This window comes from Phocoena phocoena, chromosome 13 (assembly GCF_963924675.1).
Source record: "Phocoena phocoena chromosome 13, mPhoPho1.1, whole genome shotgun sequence".
In the NCBI taxonomy this organism is placed as follows: domain Eukaryota; kingdom Metazoa; phylum Chordata; class Mammalia; order Artiodactyla; family Phocoenidae; genus Phocoena; species Phocoena phocoena.
The window spans coordinates 40,408,530-40,432,706 of record NC_089231.1 but is presented as its reverse complement, the minus strand read 5'-3'; positions in this window follow the sequence as shown (position 1 = coordinate 40,432,706).

Genomic DNA, 24,177 nt, shown 5'->3' with positions numbered 1-24,177 from the left:
ACTGTTCATTTGTAAAACCTCTTGATTGTGAGCTTAATTCGGAAACTATTTCCAAATACTATCACTTTGGTGTTTCTCACTCATATTTTCTGTTTTCTAATATTGTATTATTAATATGGCACAACTCTCATGTTTAGTTTTATTAAACTAGCAGCACTTTGTTCTTTGTATTGGTGTGTGTGTGTGTGTGTGTGTGTGTGTCTACACACCATACACTTTTACTTGTGCATGGGCATAAAGGAAACAACGAGCCAAAAAAACAAACAAATACTGTTCTACTTCCACACTAAAGTGACTTTTAAAGGCTTGTTGGGTAAGACATTTGAGTGCAGGGCAAGTTAGAGCAAGCAGAATGTTGGAGCAGACTTATAAGTGTTTTATCTGAATTTTAGTGTAAAACAAAGCTGTGGCTACCAGCTCCTTTTATTTATTTGTTCAGCTTCAAAAGAAAGGCTAGTCCCGCCTTTGTCACACGCAGGCCATGTTCAACGAGCCACCAAAACCCTCCTTGGGGCCAGTGTCAGAAGACAGACACAGGGACCCCAGACACTCGCAGGCTTCTCTCTTAGGGATGTGGGAGGAGGGTCCCTCTTGGAGGCTGCGTGGGCACCTCAGCACTGCCCTCAGCACTTATTACCCTCAGAACCCATCTTGCCATGCTTCCCTTCCAGCTCTGCCAAGAACGTTTTTGAGACAGAGGCTGATGGAAAGAAAGTGAGTGGGAAGAAGCTCAACTGAGCTTTCACTCCAGGAGTCCCACAGTGTTGGTTGTGCTGTTTGACTTTAGAAGAGGCCTGTCCTCCAGTTTCAAGCACTGTTCAGTACTTGAGTACTTGTGGCTACTCCTGAATCTGGGACTCTAGGGAGGAGGGAGAGCCCCTGCAGCCAGGAGAGGAACAAAAGGAAGCCCTGTGCTCTGCCTCTGCTGTCATTCATCACAAAAGGCTCCCTTCTGTCTCCTATTTTGCCTAAGGGGAAGGGTTGGCAAAATCTGAAAGATCTCTCTCTTTGCTTCAAAAGAAAAAATAGAACAAGGGAGGGAGAGAGGGAGGAAGAGAGAGAAGGGATCAGTTCATCTTTTGTTTGGGAAGAACTTTAGGTCTGTAACAACAAACACCAATTGTGGCGGGTGGCCTCAGCCCTAAAGAAGGCGGTCCAGGCCACATTAGAATCCAGGGAATTTGAAATGGCGGCGTTTGTGGTGCCTTGCAGATTTCCACTGGCAATTACTTTAAAGCCAAAGAATTATAATTAAAATAGAAATGGATCCAATTATATCTGCCTCCCGTCTGAAAGGATGTAGCTGGTAATGAGAATCACATGTCTAAGCTTCAGCTCCTATTTCCAAGCAAGTTGTCCCATGAGAGAAATTCCTTCTTTTCAGCAAAGCTCAGTAAACCACATTTCTCCCTCCTCTTTGGCTACTGTGGTTTTGCACTGATTTTTAAAAGTCCAAACAATGGAGCTTCAGTCATAGTAAATGCTTCATTTCTTTTTCCTTTCTGCTCTCTATGAGACGTGTCAGGGTGATAAGACATAGCGTTTTGTTTCAAAGACAGAGATCAGGAGAGTAGGAGCTCTTAGTCTTTTTTTTTTTTTTTTTTCTTTCAGTACGCGGGCCTCTCACTGTTGTGGCCTCTCCCGTTGCGGAGCACAGGCTCCGGACGCGCAGGCTCAGCGGCCATGGCTCACAGGCCCAGCCGCTACTGCGGCTTGTGGAATCTTCCCGGACCGGGGCACGAACCCGCGTCCCCTGCATCGGCAGGCGGACTCTCAACCACTGCGCCACCAGGGAAGCCCGGGAGCTCTTAGTCTTAACCAACCAAGATGCACCCTCTCAGGAATGACAGACTAGGTAGCTCAGGCTGTTGCCACCTGGGTTGTTGTCAGGCTGTGAGAAAGTGGCTTGGTTACGGAGGAGAGGGGAGGAGCTTACTAGGTGACCAGGGAGGCCAGTCTTGGGGAGAATTTCACCCATGGGTGAGTGAGGCTCAGATAACATGGTGATCATCAGAGTGCCGTGAAAATGGCAGAGCCTGTACTGGGACAGAATGCCATAGTTGCCAGGAATAAATAGATTACATAACAGTGTTGTTCTTATCATTGTTGCTACAGCGACTCATGACAGATTTGGTCTGTGTAGCTCGGATCCATTCAGGCACCACAGGGTGTCCCAACACTCTTCTCCTAACTGGAAGCTCTAGAAGCAAGAACAGGGGCAGAGTCAGTCGTCCTGGTGCCCAGCTGTTATAGACATCCACGTACAAGTCTTTGGGTAGATATATGTTTTCGTGTACTTAGTAATTATGTGAATATCTTCTTTGGTGAAATATCTATTAAAATCTTTGGACCATTTTTAATCTTTATGTATTTATTTTTAACATCTTTATTGGAGTATAATTGTTTTACAATGGTGTGTTAGTTTCTGCTTTATATTGCTCATTTTTTAATTGAGTTATTTGACTTATTGAATTGTAAGAGTTCCTTATATATTCTAGATAAAAATCTTTTATTAGACATAGATTGAAGATACTTTCTCATAGACTGTGGTTTGTCTTTTTATTTTCTGAATTGTATCTTTTGAAGAGCAAAAGTTTAAAATTTTGATGAAGTCCAATTTATTAATTATTTCTTTTTGTATCATACTGTGCTTTTTGTACAATAGCATCTAAGAACACTTTACCTAACCCAAGGTCACAAAGATTTCATAGAACGTTTTCTTCTAGAAGTCTTATAGTTTTTGCTTTTACTTTAAGCCTGTAATTAATTTGGGGAGTTAATTTTTGTATGTGTCATGAAGTAAGGATCTAAGTTCATGTTTCTCCATATGGATATCCAGTTGTCTCAGTAACATTCGTTGAAGACCATTGTTTCTCAACAGAACTGCTATGGCACCTTTGTTGAAAATCAACTGACTATAAATATAAGGGTTAATTTCTGAACTCTCTGTTCTATTCCAATTATCTATATATCTGTCTTTATGCCAGTACCACATTTTCTTGATTACTGTGGCTTTGTAGTAAGTTTTTATTTATTTATTTTTTTATTTTTTTTTTTGCGGTATGCGGGCCTCTCACTGTTGTGGCCTCTCCTGTTGCGGAGCACAGACTCCGGACGTGCAGGCTCAGTGGCCATGGCTCACAGGCCCAGCCGCTCCGCAGCATGTGGGATCTTCCTGGACCGGGGCACGAACCCGTGTCCCCTGCATCGGCAGGCGGACTCTCAACCACTGCGCCACCAGGGAAGCCCTGTAGTAAGTTTTGAAATCAGGTAGTGTGAGTCCTTCAAGTTTGTTCTCCTATTAAAAAATTGTTTTGACTATTCTATGTCCTTTGCATTCTCATATACAAGCCAACTGATTGGCTTGTCTGTTGCTATAAGAAATTCTGCTGAGATTTAGATAATGATTCTGTTGGCCAATTTAGGGAGAACTGCCATCTTAATAATACTGTTTCTTTCAATCCGTGAAGATGGAATATATCTCTATTTATATCTTTAAATTGTCCTGTATTCTCTGAAAATTCTCTTTTTAGTTTACAAGTCTTGCACTTCTCGAGTTAAATTTACTCCTAAGTATTTTATTCTTTTGGGTGCTATTGTGAATGGGATTTTCTTAACTGTGTTTTTGGACTTTTCATTGTGAGTTTGTAGGAAAAATTGATATATTGTCTATCGATCTTTTACCCTGAGATTTTCTACATGCTGGGTTGTGCTGTCTGTGGATAAAAACAGTTTATCTTTTCCAATTTGCATATAATACATTTGGTTGATCTTTCTTGTTTTGTTGCACTGGCTAGAACCTTCAGTATTATGCTGAATAGGTGAGAACAGATATCCTTTTGCTTTCAATCTATTTGTGTCTTTGAATTGAAACGTGTGTCTTGTAGACCAGCGGTCGCCAACCTTTTTGGCACCAGGGACCGTTTTGTGGAAGACCGTTTTTCGATGGACTGGGGCCGGGGGGATGGTTTGGGGATGATTCAAGCTCATTACCTTTATTGTGCACTTTATTTCTATTATTATTACACTGTAATATATAATGAAATAATTATACAACTCGCCATAATGCAGAATCAGTGGGAGCCCTGAGCTTGTTTTCACTTGCCACTCACTGATAGGGTTTTGATATGAGTCTGCAAGCAGTTGATTTATTATGGTCTCTGTGCAGTCAAAGCTCTCTGCTAATGGTAATCTGTATTTGCAGCCACTCCTCAGCACTAGCATCACCGCCTCAGCTCCACCTCAGATCATCAGGTATCAGATTCTCATAAGGAGCATGCAACCTAGATCGCTCGCATGCGCAGTTCACAGTAGGGTTCGCGCTCCTACGAGAATCTAATGCTGCCGCTGATCTGACAGGAGGCGGAGCTCAGGCGGTAATGCGAGCGACGGGGAGCAGCTGCAAACACAGATGAAGCTTCACTCACTCGCCCGCCCCTCACCTCCTGCTGTGTGGCCCGGTTCCTAACCGGCCACGGACCCGTACCGGTCCATGGCCCAGGGGTTGGGAAACTCTGTTGTAGACAGCATATGGTTGGATTTCATTTTTTTATTTAGTCTAACTATCTCTGACTTTTGACTGGAATATTTATTTTTAATGTAATTATTAATATGGTTGGATTTATATGTGTTATTTTGCTATTTGTTTTCTATATGCCTCATGTCTTTTTTATTCCTTCTTACTCCCTTCTTTTGTGTTAAACAAATAATTTTGTATAGTATTTTAATTCCTTGGTTGATTTTTTAAAGTATACTTTTGAGTTATTGTCTTAGTGTTTGCTCTAGGAAACACAATGTGCATTTTAACATATTACAACATATCTCATATTTTAATCTAGTAAAATCTAGCAACTTTGTTTCAATATAGTTTCATTTTATTCCTATGTCACTTTTGTGCTGTTAGTGTCATGTATATTACTACAACTATATATGTTATAAATTCCAAAATACACTTGCTTTATATAATCTTACACCATTTAAAGAAATAATAGGAGAAAAATATATATTCATTAAGTCTTTTATAATTACCCATATTTTTACCATTTCTAGTCTCCATTTCTTCTTGTGGATTCAAGTTACCAACTGAAGTAAGTTTCTTTCCTCCCGAAGGACTTTTAGTATTTTTTGTAAGGTATGTCTTTTAGCAGCACTTTATAGCAGTCTTTGCGTACCTAAGAATATCTTTATTTCACTTTCACTTTTGAAGAGTAGTTTTGCTGGATATGGAATTCTTGGCTAACAGTTTTTTCTTTCAGCACTTTGAATATGTCATTCCACTGCTTTCTGGCCTGCATTGTTTCTGATGAGATTTAGCCATTATTTGTATTGTTGTTCCCTTACATATGATTAGTTTTTCTTTTGCTATTTTCAAGATTTCCTCTTTGTTTTTTGCTTTGAAGAGTTTGATATGACTAAGTGAAGATCTCTTTGTGTTTTTCCTACTTGGGGTTCATTGGTATTTTGGGATCTATGAATTAATGCTTTCATCAAATTTGAGAGGTTTTCAGCCTTTATTTCTTCAATTTTTTTTTTCTGCTCTTTTTCTTTCTCCTCTTATTCCAGGACTCCCATTTTGCAGTTGGTATGCTTGATGTTGTCCCACAGGTCTCTGAGATTGTTCTCTTTTCTTCAGTCTTTTTTCTCTTTGTTTTTCAGATTGGATAACATTCTATTGATCTGTCTTCAAATTCACTGGTTTCTTCTGATGTTTCAAATTTACTGCTGATCCCATATAATAAAGTTTTCATTTTGTTATTGTATTTTTCAACCCTAGCATTTCCATTTTGGCTCTTTTTTAAAAAAAATTCTATTTTTTGTTCGTATTCCTGCTTGTTGAGTCATTTTAATAATATTTTCCTGAAATTTCTAAAACATGGTTTCCTTTAGTTTTTTGAAATACTTCAAATAGCTGTGAAGTCTTTGTCTGTTAAATCCAACATCTGTGCCATTCAAAGACAGTTTCCATTGACATTCCCCCCGACCCCAAGTATGTCACACTTTCTTGTTATTTTGCATGACATGTAAATTTTTGTTCAATATTGGATATTATAGATAATATAACAAATCTAGATTCTGTTTTCCTTTTATCTTCTGAAATTCTTAGCTGTTACTGATTTTTGTTTGTTTGTAACTTGCCTGGACTTGATCTGCAGAATCAGTCACCCTGAAGTATGCATCTGCTAATGATTCAGCTCAGTTGTTTTTTTTTTCTTTTTCAATTCTTATTTGTATTTTTTCTGTGGGGGCCTGGCTTCTTTGCGGTCATCTCTGTGTTTGCATAGCTTAAATCACTCAGTGATAGGTCAGAAGTTGTGCTTAAACACCACCCTCTGCTGGTGGATCTGTGTTTGAATTGGGGGATGTATTCAAATTTGGCAGTTTTCAACTCTGCCCTAGCTGTTACTTTAACACCAGGCCCTCTCGGGTCTCCACTGTGCATGCGCACAGGCTCCCAGACAGCCAGGGTTATGTCAAATGCTTATCAAGATCTCAGTGGCTATCTCATTTCCAGGATCCCCCTATTCAATTTCTGGCCAGTCTTATACTGCTCTTCCCAACCAGGATTGCAGCTTCAGGCTAGGAGATCTGCAGACTTTTCCCATTTGCTGCTGGCTATGGGTTTCCACTCTTCACTCTAGATCAAGTGAAGGCCAGTCCTATCCTGGATGAACAGGTTGACTGGGCTGAGATGGAGGATGGAGTCAGTCCCAGGCAAGAAAGCCACATATCCCCACTATTTTTACCTGTATCCCCACAGTTTTTCATGATTTCATGTTTCTCAATTTGTTGTTTGCCTGTGGTCAATTTCCAGAGCCCTGAAATGATTGTTTTTTTGCAACTATGTCCAGTTTTATGGTTGATTTTAGTGGGGAGGATTTGTTGATCTCTACTCCTTTATAGCTGCAAGTCCAGCCACATAAAATATATTTTTAAAGAAATGCATTTTATTATTTTTAAGCATGTTATATTATCATTTTAGCTATAAATGAGTACTAATACATAAAGCTAAATTTAGAACAATGGAATCATTTCTCAGCCTTTTGGCTAAGATCAAATGTAGAAAAATTGTAGTTCACAATAATGTGACTTTGATATTTTATGATCAGAAACAGAAAAACTTTTCAAAAGGCATTTTGAAATAATTCCTAAGTTTTCAAGTCTCGGATTAAAAATTCTATCTGAATAGCAAGAGTCTCATATTTTTACAGCAGGAAATTATTTCAAACTTTTAATTTAGCAAGTAGCATATGAATGAACTGGAGTCTAAATTGAAGAATCCCAAGTGTATTCCTGTCTTGGTTGAGGCATAATATAAATATTTTCCTGGTGTCTTGTGGGGGCAGGGTGGTCACGATTTACATACTTGCCACCCTCTTTTAAATGGATCCAGCTACAATGTCTATGGCATCAGGAGAATGTAGAAGTCTGCCTGTAGACCAGGATTGTGGCCATTTCAGGTGCTCAGCCAGACCACCTTCCCTGGGTTCTTTCTAGCTCTCCTCCTTTTCAGCCCATTCCTCTTGTCCCTGCTCTGGATGGGGACATGGGAAGAGGGGCTGCAGGATCTGGAGGACATCCAGCCCTGGTCTCAGAGGCCACATGGTCCCCAGAGGGGACTGAGACATTCCAGGATCCTGGAAGCAGGGCAAAGAGTCATCCATGAGGAGGGTGAGGGGACATCTGCTCAGGGCTGGATGGCTCCCTACTGCCTACCCAAGCTAGTCCAGGTCCTGGGTCTTCCATGACCTGGCCTGGCCTTATCTACCCCACTGACTGCCCAGCTGGCCAGTATGATTGCCATAGGGTGAGGGACAGGGAGAAGACCAGTCATTCAGGCCTGCATGACCATGACTGCACCACTAACAAAAATGCCCTAGCCTTAGGAGCATAAAAATTCTTTTCACTTGAAATCATGCAACAGAAGCACTCAGAGTAAAGCATAATTTTAAGGATATTAGTGGGAGTGATTCAGAGTCAGCAGATCCAGGGTGTGGACGTGAGCTCAGAACGGCATCTATGGTGCAAGATCTGCGACTCAGTTCTATGGCTGCCCAGTCCTTTCTAAGCTCTCTTCCTTTCCTGGCATGGCATTGCATTGTGGGTTAAATGTGTGCCCCCCAAAGTTATGTTAAAGTCCTAACTCCAAGTACCTCAGAACGTGACCTTATTTGGAAGTAGGGTCATTGTGGAAGTAATTAGTTAGGATGAGGTCATTAAGGTGGGCCCTAATCCAAATATGACTGGAAGACCATGTGAAGACAGACACACAGGGAGAACACCATGTGAAGGCACAGGACACACAGAGGGAAGACAGCCACGTGAAGATGGAGGCAGAGTGAAGCTACCGTGAGCCAAGGAACACTTGGGGCTATGAGAATCTGGGAGAAGCAAGGGGAGGTCCGCCCCTAGAGACTTCAGAGAGAACAGGCCCATGCCGACAACTTGATTCCAGACTTCTAGCCTCCGGAACTGTGAGAAAAGAACGTTCTGTTGTTTTAAGCCACCCAGTTTGGGTACTTCGTTACAGCAGCCCTAGGAAACTGATAAGCATGGTATGTGAACTTTGTCAAATTTGCTTCTCTCTGTCTTCACAGTTCCCACCTCTGTTCCCAGCCTGGGACACCAGCCCAGCTGCCAGGTCCTCTTCTGGGCCACATGGTCATGCCATGTGTGGGTCAGTGGCTTTGGGAAGCAGGCTCATTTTATAGACTTGGATTTTTAAAAAGACTGTCTTTTTATTATTCCCACAATTTCTCACACTTACCAGCAGCTGGTATGTTATAGAGGAGAGTATCTTTCATGCTCACTGTGAAATCACAGCTGTTTCTTGGGCACTATTGAAGCCAGGCCTAGTTGACAGCCTGCGTAGAGAAATGGCAGGAGTGTGAGGCTGGTGTCCGGGATACAGAGTGCTGTCCTTGGGAGAGGCCAAGCAGGGACTGGCCTGAATGTTGTGATGCTGGGGCATGACTGCATCTCTGGACCCTGTCCCACCTCCCTGGTTCAGGGCCTTCACACAGGCTGCTCCCTCTGCTGGGGACTCTAACTGGGCTCCTAATCCTACTGTATGTCTCAACCCAGGTGTCACCTTCTTACCTAAGGGGGCACTATTGTCCCCCTCCCCATACAATACACATCCTCCCACATTCTTTGCTTGCTTCATAACCTTGATTATGATTTGTCACTGTCTTACTTATTCGTCTGCTCACTTGTTTTTTGCCATGGTGAGTATAAGAGCTATGCCAGCTTTATCCCCCACTGCACCCCTGGTACTGGGCACCGGTCCCCAGCACATATTAGGTGCTCAAAACCTCCTGTGGAATGCATTCCTACTTGGAAGGAATAGTGACATACATGCAGACAACTGGACACCACCAAGGGCGTTTTTGTTTTGACTGTTCTAAACCACTAGGCTCCAGAGCTGCCTCCCGCAGGCCCCGAGGCTCAATGAGTAAGTTGCAGCTTGAGGTTCCTGTCCTTAGGCAGCCGCTCATCTTTACCTTCGTGACCCTCATCCTCAGCTGTGTGATGTGCTCTCTGTGGGTCCCCAGTGTAGACTGGGGGTTTGGGGGACTAAGAAGCGCCTGTGCACGTTACCGAAGATCTGCGTGCACACATGCCCAGGAGAGTCACAGACAGGGCCTGCCAGGGTTTGGGAGACACCAGGGGTCATCCGGGGTGCCTGCAGCAGCCCCCTCACCATCTCCTTGCTCCTGCCTGGGCCCCTACAGTCTGGCTCCACTCAGCAGCCAGAGAGGTCTGTTACAAGGGAAGTTGGCCCGTATCACTCTGCCGCTCAGAGCCATCTGTACCTCCCCTGACCACCAGGAGCGAAAGCCCGGGACCTCACCGTGCCCAGCAGGCCCCAGCTTCCCCTCGGACTCACCTCCTGTGCCCTCCTCCACGCTCACCCTGTCCCTTGGTGCGGCCCCCCTTGAGCATGCTGCGTGCTCTTCTACAGTAGGGCCTCTGCTGGCGACAGTGTCCACCCAGATAAATGCATCTCTCCAGTCAAGTCCTAGTTCAAATGTCAACTTCTCAGTGGGCCCACCTGGACCACCTTATTTTTTAAATTAAACTTTGTGTTGTGAGACAACTGTAGATTCACACATAGGTACAAGAAATAATACAGAAAGATGTCCCGTGTCCTTTACACTGTTTACCTGCAATGGTGACATCTTACAAACCTACAACACAATAGCACAACCAGGACGCAGACATCGACACAGTCAAGATACAGAACATTTCCATCCCCACAAGGACCCTCCTACTGTCGCTTTCATAGCCACAAACACTCCCCTCCAGTCCCATCCCCTCCAGATCCCCGGCAACCACTCATCTGTGCTCCATTTCTATAACTTTGTCATTTCAATAATGTTCTTTAAATGGAATCATATAGTATGTAACCTTTCGGTATTGACTTTTTCACCCGGAATAATTCTCTGGAGACTCCTCCAGGTCGTTGGGGATATCAATGGGTTGTTCCTTTTCTTTGCTGAGTAGTAGTTCCACAGCGAGAAGGTGCCAGTTCATTTGATCATTCACCCGATGAAGGACAGCTGGGTTATTTCCAGTTTGGGACTATTACAAGAAGGGCTGCCGTGGAAATTCATGTATTGGTTTTTGTGTGGACACAAGTTTTCATTTCTCTAAGAGAAATGCCTGAGACTACAATTGCTGGGTTGCATACTAGTTGCATGTTTAATTTTTAAAGAAACTCTGGCCGTTCTATCCTCATTTATAAAGTCCCTCCTCACACCCAAAAACATCCAACACCTTTTATCCCTGCTTTACTTTTATCTTTTCCTCAGCAGTTCACTTTCTAATGTAGTATATAATGGGCTTATTCATTTATTAGGTGTATTGCATTTGATCTGTCTTCCCCATCCCCCCCAGTGTCGTGCTGGGCCAGGGTGGGCATAAGGAGCCCCTGTGTAGGCACAGGCCTGGAGTCAGCCCTCTGACCGGCACCCTGCACAGGAGAAAGCTTGCTGACATCTTGAGTGCACAGAAACGCCAACGTGTCCACGAACCTCCTAATGTGGCTGTGATGACGAGGCAGACTGTGCACGAATTCCCCAGCTAAAGCAGTCCGCTAGGTTTACAAGCAAATCACACTGAGCTTAAAAAACAACTTAGCGCTATCCCGAAATAAAACTTACTGAGCAGGAAAGTTTGAACTCAGAAACTCTCTTGATTTATGACCTGACCAAGCAGAGCTGCAGTCCACACAGACCCTCACGCCCCCAGCAGTGCTTCTCGGCATCACCAGTTCCAGGGGAGGGAGTCTTTTTTGCAAATTAGCAGAAAGGATGCTAGTTAGAAACATTCAGAGAGCCCCAGAGGGAGGAGAAGCAAGACAGGACTGTATTTCATGCTGAAAAGCGAAAACCAAATAAACAAAGCTGCCTGTGATGGCAGCTGGCCAGCTCAGCTGTGTAAGTGAACAGCAAAAACATCCCTCTGCCCTGTGGAAGCCCCTGGACGAAATCCAGAACCTTGTGTACTTAGCCTGACTGGGGGGGTGTTGTTACTATTATCATTACCATAAATTCATTTATTCTTAATACATTGGTGTCTTTCATTTTGAACATTTGTACTGATTAGGTGAATGCCGGAAGAAATGATTAAATAATATTGTAAAATAATGCTTTGGCCTGACTCGTAGTGGAAATGTTTGTAGTGTTCTCATTAACACCAGATGATGTCAGCCTGACTATTGTGCTGCTTTCTCAAAAACACACAGGGCTGAAAAAACCCTCACAAACAATCCAAAATGAGTCAAGGCTCTCAAAGACTTTTCCTCCGTAAATACCCTCCTGTGCGATTTGGCCTGGGAGGCTGTTGGGAGCGCCGTGGCTCTGAGTGTTGGGAACTCATATGTCTCGTCATCCGAAGTGTCACCTGGAGAGGTGACTCAGGTGTCACTGTGGATCAGTGCTGCCTGTGTCCCCTCTCAGCCTGGCTCTGTGGGATCTGACGTCTCTGTGCTTTGATCCTGTGACTTCTACTCCCCACTTTTCTTCCTGACCCTTTGTTCTCCTCCACTTTATCCTTCCTCTTCTTCCCTTTCCTCCCCCCAACCCTAGGCTCAACCAACTCAGTTAACCAACTAACTCAACTAGGCCTCAGCCCTGAAGCATCCGTGTCTATAATAGAAATACAGCTGTGGGTAAACTGCCATCCTCACCTGGGAACTGCAACTTCCCAGTTGCCCTGGGCAACTGGAAGGAGGTGTCGAGGCCTAGGGCATGGCTTGGGCCAGGGGGCAGTCCTCAGTGTTCCCCTCCAAGAAGACCAGTCTGCCTCTGCCCAAGCCCACTCCATGCAAATTCCACCTGGCCACCCTGGGCTTCCTCAAGGCCCCAGAGGGACCATGGGAACCACAGGAGACAATCACTGTGGTCTCCTAACAGTGTCCTGGGGTGAATAGAGGGTTCTGAGGAAGGAGGCTTTATTGCAGGCTTCAACATGATCTCTAGGGAAGATTAGCAACTTGTGGGAGAAAAGCAAAACCCATTTCCAGGGAGCCTTCAAAGGCTAAACTATAAATGCTCAGTGAGCACTGCAAGCCATGGATGGGAGAACAGGCAGGTACCTTCCCAGGCCTGCAGCTCTAGGTCAAGGAACCACAGTAGGGACAATTGTCCTCAGAATCAGAGGCCCCAGAGCCTGGATCCCTGGACCAGGCCACACTGGCCAATCTCATGGTGGCTCCTGTATTAGTCTGCTCAGGCTGCCATAACAGAAGCCCATAGTCTGGATGGCTTTAAAAAAAGAAATTTATTTTCTCACAATTCTGGAGGCCAGATGTCCAAGATCAAAGTCCAACAGGGCCAGTTTCTGGGGGGCCTCTCTTCCTGGCTTGCAGACAACCTCTTTCTTGCTGTGTCCCCACATGGCCCTTCCTTGCTGCATGCACAGAGAGCACTCTCTAGTGTGTCTTCGTAATGGGACATTAATCCTATGGGATCGGGGCCCCACCCTTCTGACCTCATGTAACCTTAATTACCTTCTGATAGGCCCCAAATCTAAATAGAGTCACATGGTAGGGGGGGTGGTTAGGGCTTCAACATATGAATTTAGGGGGACACAATTCAGTCCATAGCAGCTCCCTAGGAACAGGTGTCCCACTTCCCTAACTGGAAGAAGGCCAGGATTCCCCAGCATCAGTTTGGTTCAGGTTTGCTCACGAAGGATGTCTACTGCTCTGGGTGGGGGCTGGGACCCTAAAGGGATCAGCGTGCCCTGAGTGCCCCTGTCCTGGCAGAAGCTCAGCTGACAATGGAGAACATTATGATATATGAGTTCCTTCCAAATTAAGCTAAAGTGCAAATGCGGGAGCTATGTACTGGCGCTCAGTCTCGAGAGCTGGACAGGAAGAGGGGTAGGCCATTGTACATCACAGACAGCCCACTGGCCTGCATGTGAGAAGCCAGGCATCCCCTCCCCACTTCCCTCACCTGTGCAGTGAGGATACGTGGTGAATGCTGCACACCCACAGGGTTGTGTGGTGTTTGCACATGCTCACGTGGGTGGAGCCCTGAGAAGTGGAGAGGGGAGATCTCAGGAGGCAGAGGCAGGAGGAAACTGACCTCCTCACCTTTTCGTGGTGCCATGGGAAGCCGGCCCCTGGGTTGGCCGCCCCAGGTGCCATCTTCCTCTCTGGTACCATGCCTCCCTGGTATCTGTCTCTAAACCTAGACTCTGAGAGAACCACCATGTGTCTTGTGACAAAAATTAGAGGCCTTCTGCCCTTGCTGCTGTTGAATGAAGAGAAAACCAGAATGTGGCCTGAAAGTGCAAGGCAGCTTGGTGAACCTCGCAGCTGTCATGGACCAGAGGGAAAGCCACCTGCCTCAAAAAAGAGTGTGAAGTGTGCACACACGTGTTTGTGTTTGTGTGTGTGTGTGTGTGTGTGCATGCACCCACTGGAGATGAGGGTCATGGCCATGAGTCCTTCTAGCAATTGGCTATGATTCTGAGGGGCTGGAAAAATGGCCCAAGCTGAATCTGTGATCCAGCATGTTGGGTCCTACTATCCCCAAAGCCTGTAGTCCTGGTCTAGAACAAGGCCCCTAATAGACTGGGAGAGCCATGTGGGGGTGACATGCACTGCAGCAGTGTCTGAGCAGCATGTCGCCAGAGACCAAGGCCCTCTGTGGAAGTACACGCACACAGGAGGGTGCATGTTAGGGTGCGGCAGAAGGAGGGTTTGCTTGGTGCTGTAACACTGATCTCCTCTCTCTCCTGTCCTCCCGGGAAGGGATAACCCAAGAGGAAACTGAAACAGAGACTTGTGACCCTCACTCACGTGGGGTGGGGATGGCAGCCCGGCTTCTCTGCAGACAGCTCTCCCAGCCATGGGAGCGCACCTCTGCTTCCACCCCTGGCAGGACAGGGGCAAGAGGACTCATGCGCTTGGAAAAGATCACTATATATATATATATATATATATATTTTTTTTTTTTTTACATCTTTATTGGAGTATAATTGCTTTACAATGGTGTGTTAGTTTCTGCTTTATAACAAAGTGAATCAGTTATACATATGTTCCCCTGTCTCTTCCCTCTTGCATCTCCCTCCCTCACACCCTCCCTAACCCACCCCTCTAGGTGGTCACAAAGCACTGAGCTGATCTCCCTGTGCTATGCGGCTGCTTCCCACTAGCTATTTTACCTTTGGTACTGTATATATGTCCATGCCACTCTCTCACTTTGTCACAGCTTACCCTTTGCCCTCCCCATTTCCTCAAGTTCATTCTCTAGTAGGTCTGTGTCTTTATTCCTGTCTTACCCCTAGGTTCTTCATGACATTTTTTTTTCTTAAATTCCATATATATGTGTCAGCATACGGTATTTGTCTTTCTCTTTCTGACTTACTTCACTCTGTATGACAGACTCTAGGTCTATCCACCTCATTACAAATAGCTCAGTTTCGTTTCTTTTTAAGGCTGAGTAATATTCCATAGTATATATGTGCCACATCTTCTTTATCCGTTCATCCAATGATGGACACTTAGGTTGTTTCCATCTCTGGGCTATTGTAAATAGAGCTGCAATGAACATTTTGGTACATGACTCTTTTTGAAGTATGGTTTTCTCAGGGTATATGCCCAGTAGTGGGATTGCTGGGTCATATGGTAGTTCTATTTGTAGTTTTTTAAGGAACCTCCATACTGTTCTCCATAGTGGCTATACCAATTCACATTCCCACCAGCAGCGAAAGAGTGTTCCCTTTTCTCCACACCCTCTCCAGCATTTATTGTTTCTAGATTTTTTGATGGTGGCCATTCTGACTGGTGTGAGATGATATCTCATTGTAGTTTTGATTTGCATTTCTCTACTGATTAATGATGTTGAGCATTCTTTCATGTGTTTGTTGGCAGACTGTATATCTTCTTTGGAAAAATGTCTATTTAGGTCTTCTGCCCATTTTTGGATTGGGTTGTTTGTTTTTTTGTTATTGAGCTGCATGAGCTGCTTGTAAATTTTGGAGATTAATCCTCTGTCAGTTGCTTCATTTGCAAATACTTTCTCCCATTCTGAGGGTTGTCTCTTGGTCTTGTTTATGGTTTCCTTTGCTGTGCAAAAGCTTTGAAGTTTCATTAGGTCCCATTTGTTTATTTTTGTTTTTATTTCCTTTTCTCTAGGAGGTGGGTCAAAAAGGATCTTGCTGTGATTTATGTCATAGGGTGTTCTGCCTATGTTTTCCTCTAAGAATTTGATAGTTTCTGGCCTTACATTTAGGTCTTGAATCCATTTTGAGCTTATTTTTGTGTATGGTGTTATGGAGTGATCTAATCTCATACTTTTACATGTACCTGTCCAGTTTTCCCAGCACCACTTATTGAAGAGGCTGTCCTTTCTCCACTGTACATTGCTGCCTCCTTTATCAAAGATAAGGTGACCATATGTGCGTGGGTTTATCTCTGGGCTTTCTATCCTGTTCCATTGATCTATCTTTCTGTTTTTGTGCCAGTACCATACTGTCTTGATTACTGTAGCTTTGTAGTATAGTCTGAAGTCAGGGAGCCTGATTCCTCCAGCTCCGTTTTTCATTCTCAAGATTGCTTTGGCTATCTGGGGTCTTTTGTGTTTCCATACAAATTGTGAAATTTTTTGTTTTAGTTCTGTGAAAAATGCCAGTGGTAGTTTGATAGGGATTGGATTGAATCTGTAGATTGCTTTGGGCAGTAGAGTCATTTTCACAATGTGGATTCTTCCAATCCAAGAACATGGTATATCTCTCCATCTATTTGTATCATCTTTAATTTCTTTCATCAGTGTCTTATAATTTTCTGCATACAGGTCTTTTGTCTCCTTAGGTAGGTTTATTCCTAGGTATTTTATTCTTTTTGTGGCAATGGTAAATGGGAGTGTTTTCTTGATTTCACTTTCAGATTTTTCATCATTAGTGTATAGGAATGCCAGAGATTTCTGTGCATTAATTTTGTATCCTGCTACTTTACCAAATTCATTGATTAACTCTAGTAGTTTTCTGGTAGCATCTTTAGGATTCTCTATGTATAGTATCATGTCATCTGCAAACAGTGACAGCTTTACTTCTTCTTTTCTGATTTGGATTCCTTTTATTTCCTTTTCTTCTCTGATTGCTGTGGCTAAAACTTCCAAAACTATGTTGAATAAGAGTGGTGAGAGTGGGCAACCTTGTCTTGTTCCTGATCTTAGTGGAAATGCTTTCAGTTTTTCACCATTGAGGATGATTTTGCCTGTGGGTTTGTCATATATGGCCTTTATTATGTTGAGGAAAGTTCCCTCTATGCCTACTTTCTGCAGGGTTTTTATCATAAATGGGTGTTGAATTTTGTCAAATGCTTTCTCTGCATCTATTGAGATGTTCATATGGTTTTTCTCCTTCACTTTGTTAATATGGTGTATCACGTTGATTGATTTGCGTATATTGAAGAATCCTTGCATTCCTGGAATAAACCCCACTTGATCATGGCGTATGATCCTTTTAATGTGCTGTTGGATTCTGTTTGCTAGTATTTTGTTGAGGATTTTTGCATCTATGTTCATCAGTGATATTGACCTGTAGTTTTCTTTCTTTGTGACATCCTTGTCCGGTTTTGGTATCGAGGTGATGGTGGCCTCGTAGAATGAGTTTGGGAGTGTTCCTCACTCTGCTATATTTTGGAAGAGTTTGAGAAGGATAGGTGTTAGGTCTTCTCTAAATGTTTGATAGAATTCGCCTGTGAAGCCATCTGGTCCTGGGCTTTTGTTTGTTGGAAGATTTTTAATCACAGTTTCAATTTCAGTGTTTGTGATTGGTCTGTTCATATTTTCTATTTCTTCCTGATTCAGTCTTGGCACATTGTGCATTTCTAAGAATTTGTCCATTTCTTCCAGGTTGTCCATTTTATTGGCATAGAGTTGCTTGTAGTAATCTCTCATGATCTTTTGTATTTCTGCAGTGTCAGTTGTTACTTCTCCTTTTTCATTTCTAATTCTATTGATTTGAGTCTTCTCCCATTTTTTCTTGATGAGTCTGGCTAATGGTTTATCAATTTTATCTTCTCAAAGAACCAGCTTTTAGTTTTATTGATCTTTGCTATCATTTCCTTCATTTTTGATCTGATCTTTATGATTTCTTTCCTTCCGCTAACTTTGAGCTTTTTTTGTTCTTCTTTCTCTAATTGCTTTAGGTGGAAGGTTAGGTTGTTTATTGAGATGTTTCCTGTTTCTTAAGGTAGGGTTGTATTGCTATAAACTTCCCTCTTAGAACTGCTTTTGCTGCATCCCATAGGTTTTGGGTTGTCGTGTCTCCATTGTCATTTGTTTCTAGGTATTTTTTAATTTCCTTTTTGATTTCTTCAGTGATCACTTCGTTATTAAGTAGTGTATTGTTTAGCCTCCATGTGTTTGTATTTTTTACATATCTTTTCCTGTAATTGATATCTAGTCTCATAGCATTGTGCTCAGAAAAGATACTTGATACAATTTCAAATTTCTTAAATTTACCAAGGCTTGATTTGTGACTCAAGATATGATCTATCCTGGAGAATGTTCCATGAGCACCTGAGAGAACTTGAGCACTTCTGTTGGTTTCGGATGGAATGTCCTATAAATATCAATTAAGTCCATCTTGTTTAATGTATCATTTTAAGCTTGTGTTTCCTTATTTATTTTCATTTTGGATGATCTGTCCATTGGTGAAAGTGGGGTGTTAAAGTCCCCTAATATGAATGTGTTACTGTCGATTTCCCCTTTTATGGCTGTTAGTATTTGCCTTATGTATTGAGGTGCTACTATGTTGAATTCATAAATATTTACAATTGCTATATCCTCTTCCTGGATCGATCCGTTGACCATTACGTAGTGTCCTTCTTTGTCTCTTCTAATAGTCTTTATTTTAAAGTCTATTTTGTCTGATATGAGAATTGCTACTCCAGCTTTCTTTTGGTTTCCATTTGCATGGAATATCTTTTTCCATCCCCTTACTATCAGTCTGTATGTGTCTCTAGGTCTGAAGTGGGTCTCTTGTAGACAGCATGTATATGGGTCTTGTTTTTGTATCCATTCAGCCAGTCTGTGTCTTTTGGTGGGAGCATTTAGTCAATTTACACTTAAGATAATTATCGATATGTATGTTCTTGTTCCCATTTTGTTAATTGTTTTGGGTTCATTCTTGTAGGTCTTTTCCTTCTCTTGTGTTTCTTGCCTAGAGAAATTCCTTTAGCATTTGTTGTAAAGCTGGTTTGGTGGTGCTGAACTCTCTCAGCTTTTGCTTGTCTGTAAATGTTTTAATTTCTCCATCAAATCTGAATGAGATCCTTGCTGGGTAGAGTAATCTTGGTTGTAGGTTTTTCTCCTTCATCACTTTAAATATGTCCTGCCAGTCTCTTCTGGCTTGCAAAGTTTCTGCTGAAAGATCAGCTGTTAACCTTATGGGGATTCCCCTGTGTGTTATTTGTTGTTTTTCCCTTGCTGCTTTTAATATGTTTTCTTTGTATTTAATTTTTGACAGTTTGATTAATATGTGTCTTGGCATATTTCTCCTTGGATTTATCCTGTATGGGACTCTCTGTGCTTCGTGGACTTGATTAACTATTTCCTTTCCCATATTAGGGAAGTTTTCAACTATAATCTCTTCAAATATTTTCTCAGTCCCTTTCTTTTTCTCTTCTTCTTCTGGAACCCCTATAATTCGAATGTTGTTGCGTTTAATGTTGTCCCAGTGGTCTCTGAGACTGTCTTCCGTTCTTTTCATTCTTTTTTCTTTATTCTGCTCTGCAGTAGTTATTTCCACTATTTTATCTTCCAGGTCACTTATCCGTTCTTCTGCCTCAGTTATTCTGCTATTGATCCCTTCTAGAGTATTTTTAATTTCATTTATTGTGTTGTTCATCGTTGCTTGTTTCATCTTTAGGTCTTCTAGGTCCTTGTTAAATGTTTCTTGCACTTTGTTTATTCTATTTCCAAGATTTTGGATCATCTTTACTATCATTATTCTGAATTCTTTTTCAGGTAGACTGCCTATTTCCTCTTCATTTGTTAGGTCTGGTGGGTTTTTATCTTGCTCCTTCATCTGCTATGTGTTTTTCTGTCTTCTCATTTTGCTTATCTTCCTGTGTTTGGGGTCTCCTTTTTGCAGGCTGCAGGTTCGTAGTTCCTGTTGTTTTTGGTGTCTGTCCCCAGTGGCTAAAGTTGGTTCAGTGGGTTGTGTAGGCTTCCTGGTGGAGGGGACTAGTGCCTGTGTTCTGGTGGATGAGGCTGGATCTTGTCTTTCTGGTGGGCAGATCCACGTCTGGTGGTGTGTTTTGGGGTGTCTGTGGACTTATTATGATTTTAGGCAGCCTCTCTGCTAATGGGTGGGGTTTTGTTCCTGTCTTGCTAGTTGTTTGGCATAGGGTGTCCAGCACTGTAGCTTGCTGATCGTTGAGTGAAGCTGGGTGCTGGTGTGGAGATGGAGATCTCTCGGAGATTTTCGCTGTTTGATATTATGTGGAGCTGGGAGGTCTCTTGTGGACCAGTGTCCTGAAGTTGGCTCTCCCACCTCAGAGGCACAGCACTGACTCCTGGTTGCAGTACCAAGAGCCTTTCATCCACACGGCTCAGGATAAAGGGAGAAAATGTAGAGAAAGAAAGAAAGAAAGAAAGAAAGAAAGGAAGGAAGGAAGGAAGAAGGGAGGGAGGGAGGGAGGGAGGAAGGTGGGAAGGAAGGAAAGAAAGAAAGAAAGAAGATAAAATAAAATAAGATAAAATAGAATAAAGTTATTAAAATAAAAAATAATTATTAAGAAAAATAAAAAAATTTTTTAAAGAAAAAAAAAACAAATAGAAAAATCGGACAGATAGAACCCTAGGAGAAATGGTGAAAGCAAAGCTATACAGACAAAATGTCACACAGAAGCATACACATACACACTCACAAAAAGAGGAAAAGGGGAAAAAATCATAAATCTTGCTCTCAAAGCCCACCTCCTCAATTTGGGATGATTCGTTGTCTATTCAGGTATTCCACAGTTGCAGGGTACATCAAGTTGATCGTGGAGCTTTAATCCTCTGCTTCTGAGGCTGCTGGGAGGGATTTTCCTTTCTCTTCTTTGTTCTCACAGTTCCCAGGGGCTCAGCTTTGGATTTGGCCCCGCTTCTGCGTGTAGGTCGCAGGAGGGCCTCCGTTGTTCGCTCAGACAGGACGGGGTTAAAGGAACCGCTGATTCGGGGGCTCTGGCTCACTCAGACTGCGGGGAGGGAGAGGCACGATGCGGGGCGAGCCTGCGGCGGCAGAGGCCAGTGTGACGTTGCACCAGCCTGAGGCGCACCGTACGTTCTCCCGGGGGAGTTGTCCCTAGATCCCGGGACCCTGGCAGTGGCGGGCTGCACAGGCTCCCCGGAAGCGGGGTTTGGATAGTGACCTGTGCTCGCACACAGGCTTCTTGGTGGCAGCAGCAGCAGCCTTAGCGTCTCATGCCCGTCTCTGGGGTCCGCGCTTTTAGCCACGGTTCGCGCCTGTCTCGAGCTCCTTTACGCAGCACTCTTAATACCCTCTCCTCGCACACCAGGAAACAAAGAGGGAAGAAAAAGTCTCTTGCCTCTTCGGCAGGTCCAGACTTTTCCCCGGACTCCCTCCCGGCTAGACGTGGTGCACTAACCCCCTGCAGGCTGTGTTCATGCCGCCAACCCCAGTTCTCTCAATGCGCTCTGACCGAAGCCCAATCCTCAGCTCCCAGTCCCGCCCGCCCTGGCAGGTGAGCAGACAAGCCTCTCGGGCTGGTGAGTGCTGGTTGGCACCGATCCTCTGTGCTGGAATCTCCCCGCCTTGCCCTCTGCACCCCTGTTGCTGTGCTCTCCTCTGCGGCTCCAAAGCTTCCCCCCCTCCACCACCCGCCGTCTCCACCCGCGAAGGGGCTTCCTAGTGTGTGGAAACCTTTCCTCCTTCACGGCTCCCTCCCACTGGTGCAGGTCCCCTCCCTATCCTTTTGTCTCTATTTATTCTTTCTTCTTTTGCCCTACCCAGGTACGTGGTGACTTTCTTGCCTTTTGGGAGGTCTTCTGCCAGCGTTCAGTAAGTGTTCTGTAGGAGTTGTTCCACGTGTAGATGTATTTCTGGTGTATCTGTGGGGCGGAAGGTGATCTCTGCCTCTTACTCTTCCGCCATCTTCCCCTCTAGGCTATATATATTGTTTTATATTTTATTTTTGGCTGCATCGGGTCTTCGTTGCTGCGCGCGGGCTTTCTCTAGTTGCAGCAAGCAGGGGCTAGTCTTCGTTGCGGTATGTGGGCTTCTCATTGAGGTGGCTTCTCTTGTTGCGGAGCACAGGCTCTAGGCGGGTGGGCTTCAGTTGTTGTGGCACGAGGGCTCAGTAGTTATGACTGGTGGGGTCTAGAGCGCAGGCTCGGAAGTTGTGGTGAACAGGCTTAGTTGCTCCGCAGCTTGCAGGATCTTCGCGGATCAGGGATCGAACCCATGACCCCTGCATTGGCAGGTGGGTTCTTAACCACTGCGCCACCAGGGAAGTCCCAGGTCACAGTATTTTAAAAGAAGATAAATATTACTTAGCTGGAGGCCACAAATAGGAGTCAAGATTCTCCCATATAGTGCTGGCAGCCCTAATTTATATTATATGAGGTATAGCTAGGCCCTCAGTTACCTGAATTGGTCAAGAAATATGCTGTTGTCAATGGGATAATGTTTGGAAATGTCCATTTCACCCATGTAACAGGTTTGTATAGAACTCCTTGGCTGTGCTGGACCAGTACAGCACTAGAGATGCATCAGTAGGCAAACCAGACAGAGTCCTGTCCTGTGGAGCTTGCACTTAAGCAGGAGGAAATAGACCATGAGCCAGTAACAGAGTAAATCAGTAAAATGCACTGTGTACCGAAGGTCAGATAGGTGTCACAGAAGAAAAAAAGAAAGAAAAAGAAAAAGAGGGATGGGTAGTAACAGGATGGGTGGAGCAGGTTAGAACTGCAGTCAGAGAAGGCCTCATGGGGGAGTGACATTGAGAAAAGACAGAAGAGCAGGGTGGGTCAAGTAGATATGTGGGGTAAGAGCCTTCCAGCCAGAAAGAAGAGCCAGTGCAAAGGCCCTGAGGTAGATAAGATAAGCAAGAGTTCATGGATAAAGTTTTCGTGGACCCATAGGCAGAGTGGAGAGCGGATGGATGCCCACGAGGATCAGGGTCCTCCTCCATGTCATCTTCAGGAAGTCCCGTCAACTCCCGGTTCTCCGAGCCCCAGGTCTACTCCAGGTCATGAGGCCAGCACTTCATGGAGACAGGCTTTATCACACTGGGCATCCCACTTAGTCTCTGGAATGGATTCCAGCGCCCTAATTTCAGTCCTGAGCACTCTGCTTCTCGGTGGCTCCTCCTGTCTCTGTCACTGTGGTGCTCTTCCTTTGTGTCTGCTTTACCCTTCTCTCCTGTTGAGGATCATGGTTCACACTCTTCCTCTAGTTACACCCTGCTTGGCTGCCTTCAACCCCACCCTAGGAAAGGTCTCCAGACTCAGTCCTAGAATCTTGTACTTCAGAACCTAGAAAACACACTCCCACCCCTGGGTTCTTCCTGGACTCAGAGTCAGGGTCAAAACCATCCAGCCGGGCTTCCCTGGTGGCGCAGTGGTTGAGAGTCCACCTGCCGATTCAGGGGACACGGGTTCCTGTCCCAGTCCGGGAAGATCCCACGTGCCGCGGAGCGGCTGGGCCTGTGAACCATGGCCGCTGAACCTGTGCGTCCGGAGCCTGTGCTCCGCAATGGGAGAGGCCACAACAGTGAGAGGCCCGCGTACTGCAAAAAAAAAAAAAACCAAAAAAAAACCCATCCAGCCCTCACAGGGCATTAGATTATATGATTCATTAGATCTTATCATGGGCTAGTACTCCTCAATCCTAAGAGAAATCTCTAAAAGTGTAATGCACTCCTTACTGCCTTAGAAACTGATGTAGTAGACACATTTTATCCTTTATTCAAAATGCAGTCATAATTACATTATATAGTGTAGAATCCTAACATTTTTGAATCGCTCTTTGGGAACATTTGTTGTCCTCTTCTACAGACAGACCAAGGGGTTATAGGATTATATGTGTCCTGGTCCTAGGAGAGACCCCGACACATACCTGCTTGCAGAAGCCTATGCGTTCAGCTTGTTTTTTTTTTGTTTTTGTTCTTGTCATTTGACTTGTTCTCACAAAAGTAGAGTGAAGACCTCAGTTCTCTGTCCCTCTGAACAGCATTATCTAGCAAAACTCATTACTGATTTAAAGAGGCTGTTTTCTCTCAACAAATTTTCTTCCCCATAGTAACTTTTCTTCACTGTTACCAAAACTCTCTGAAGTACACTTGAATTCACACCTTGTATTGTCTTCTGGGCTTCCTGCCTACAGAGACTCTCCTTCCAGTTACTCTCCTTTCGTGAAAGAGCAGAACATCCTGAATCTCTGTGTGGGTCCTCTGTGGCACTGAGGAGCTATGACATACCAGGTCCTCAACAGACTTGCTGAACTAACTCTAACCATTCCTGATGTGCCTGTCAGAATAGCCCAAATATTTCATCACTTCTAGGGGCCTGAACTCTCAGGCCTCACTGAAAAAAAGTCCCACAGCAGAGTTGTATAGAGTTATATTCTTTGTGTGGGATTTGTACTGACACGTCGCTTTGCTGTAAAAGCAGATACCTGCAGAATCTCTGTGGCTTAAAAGGACAA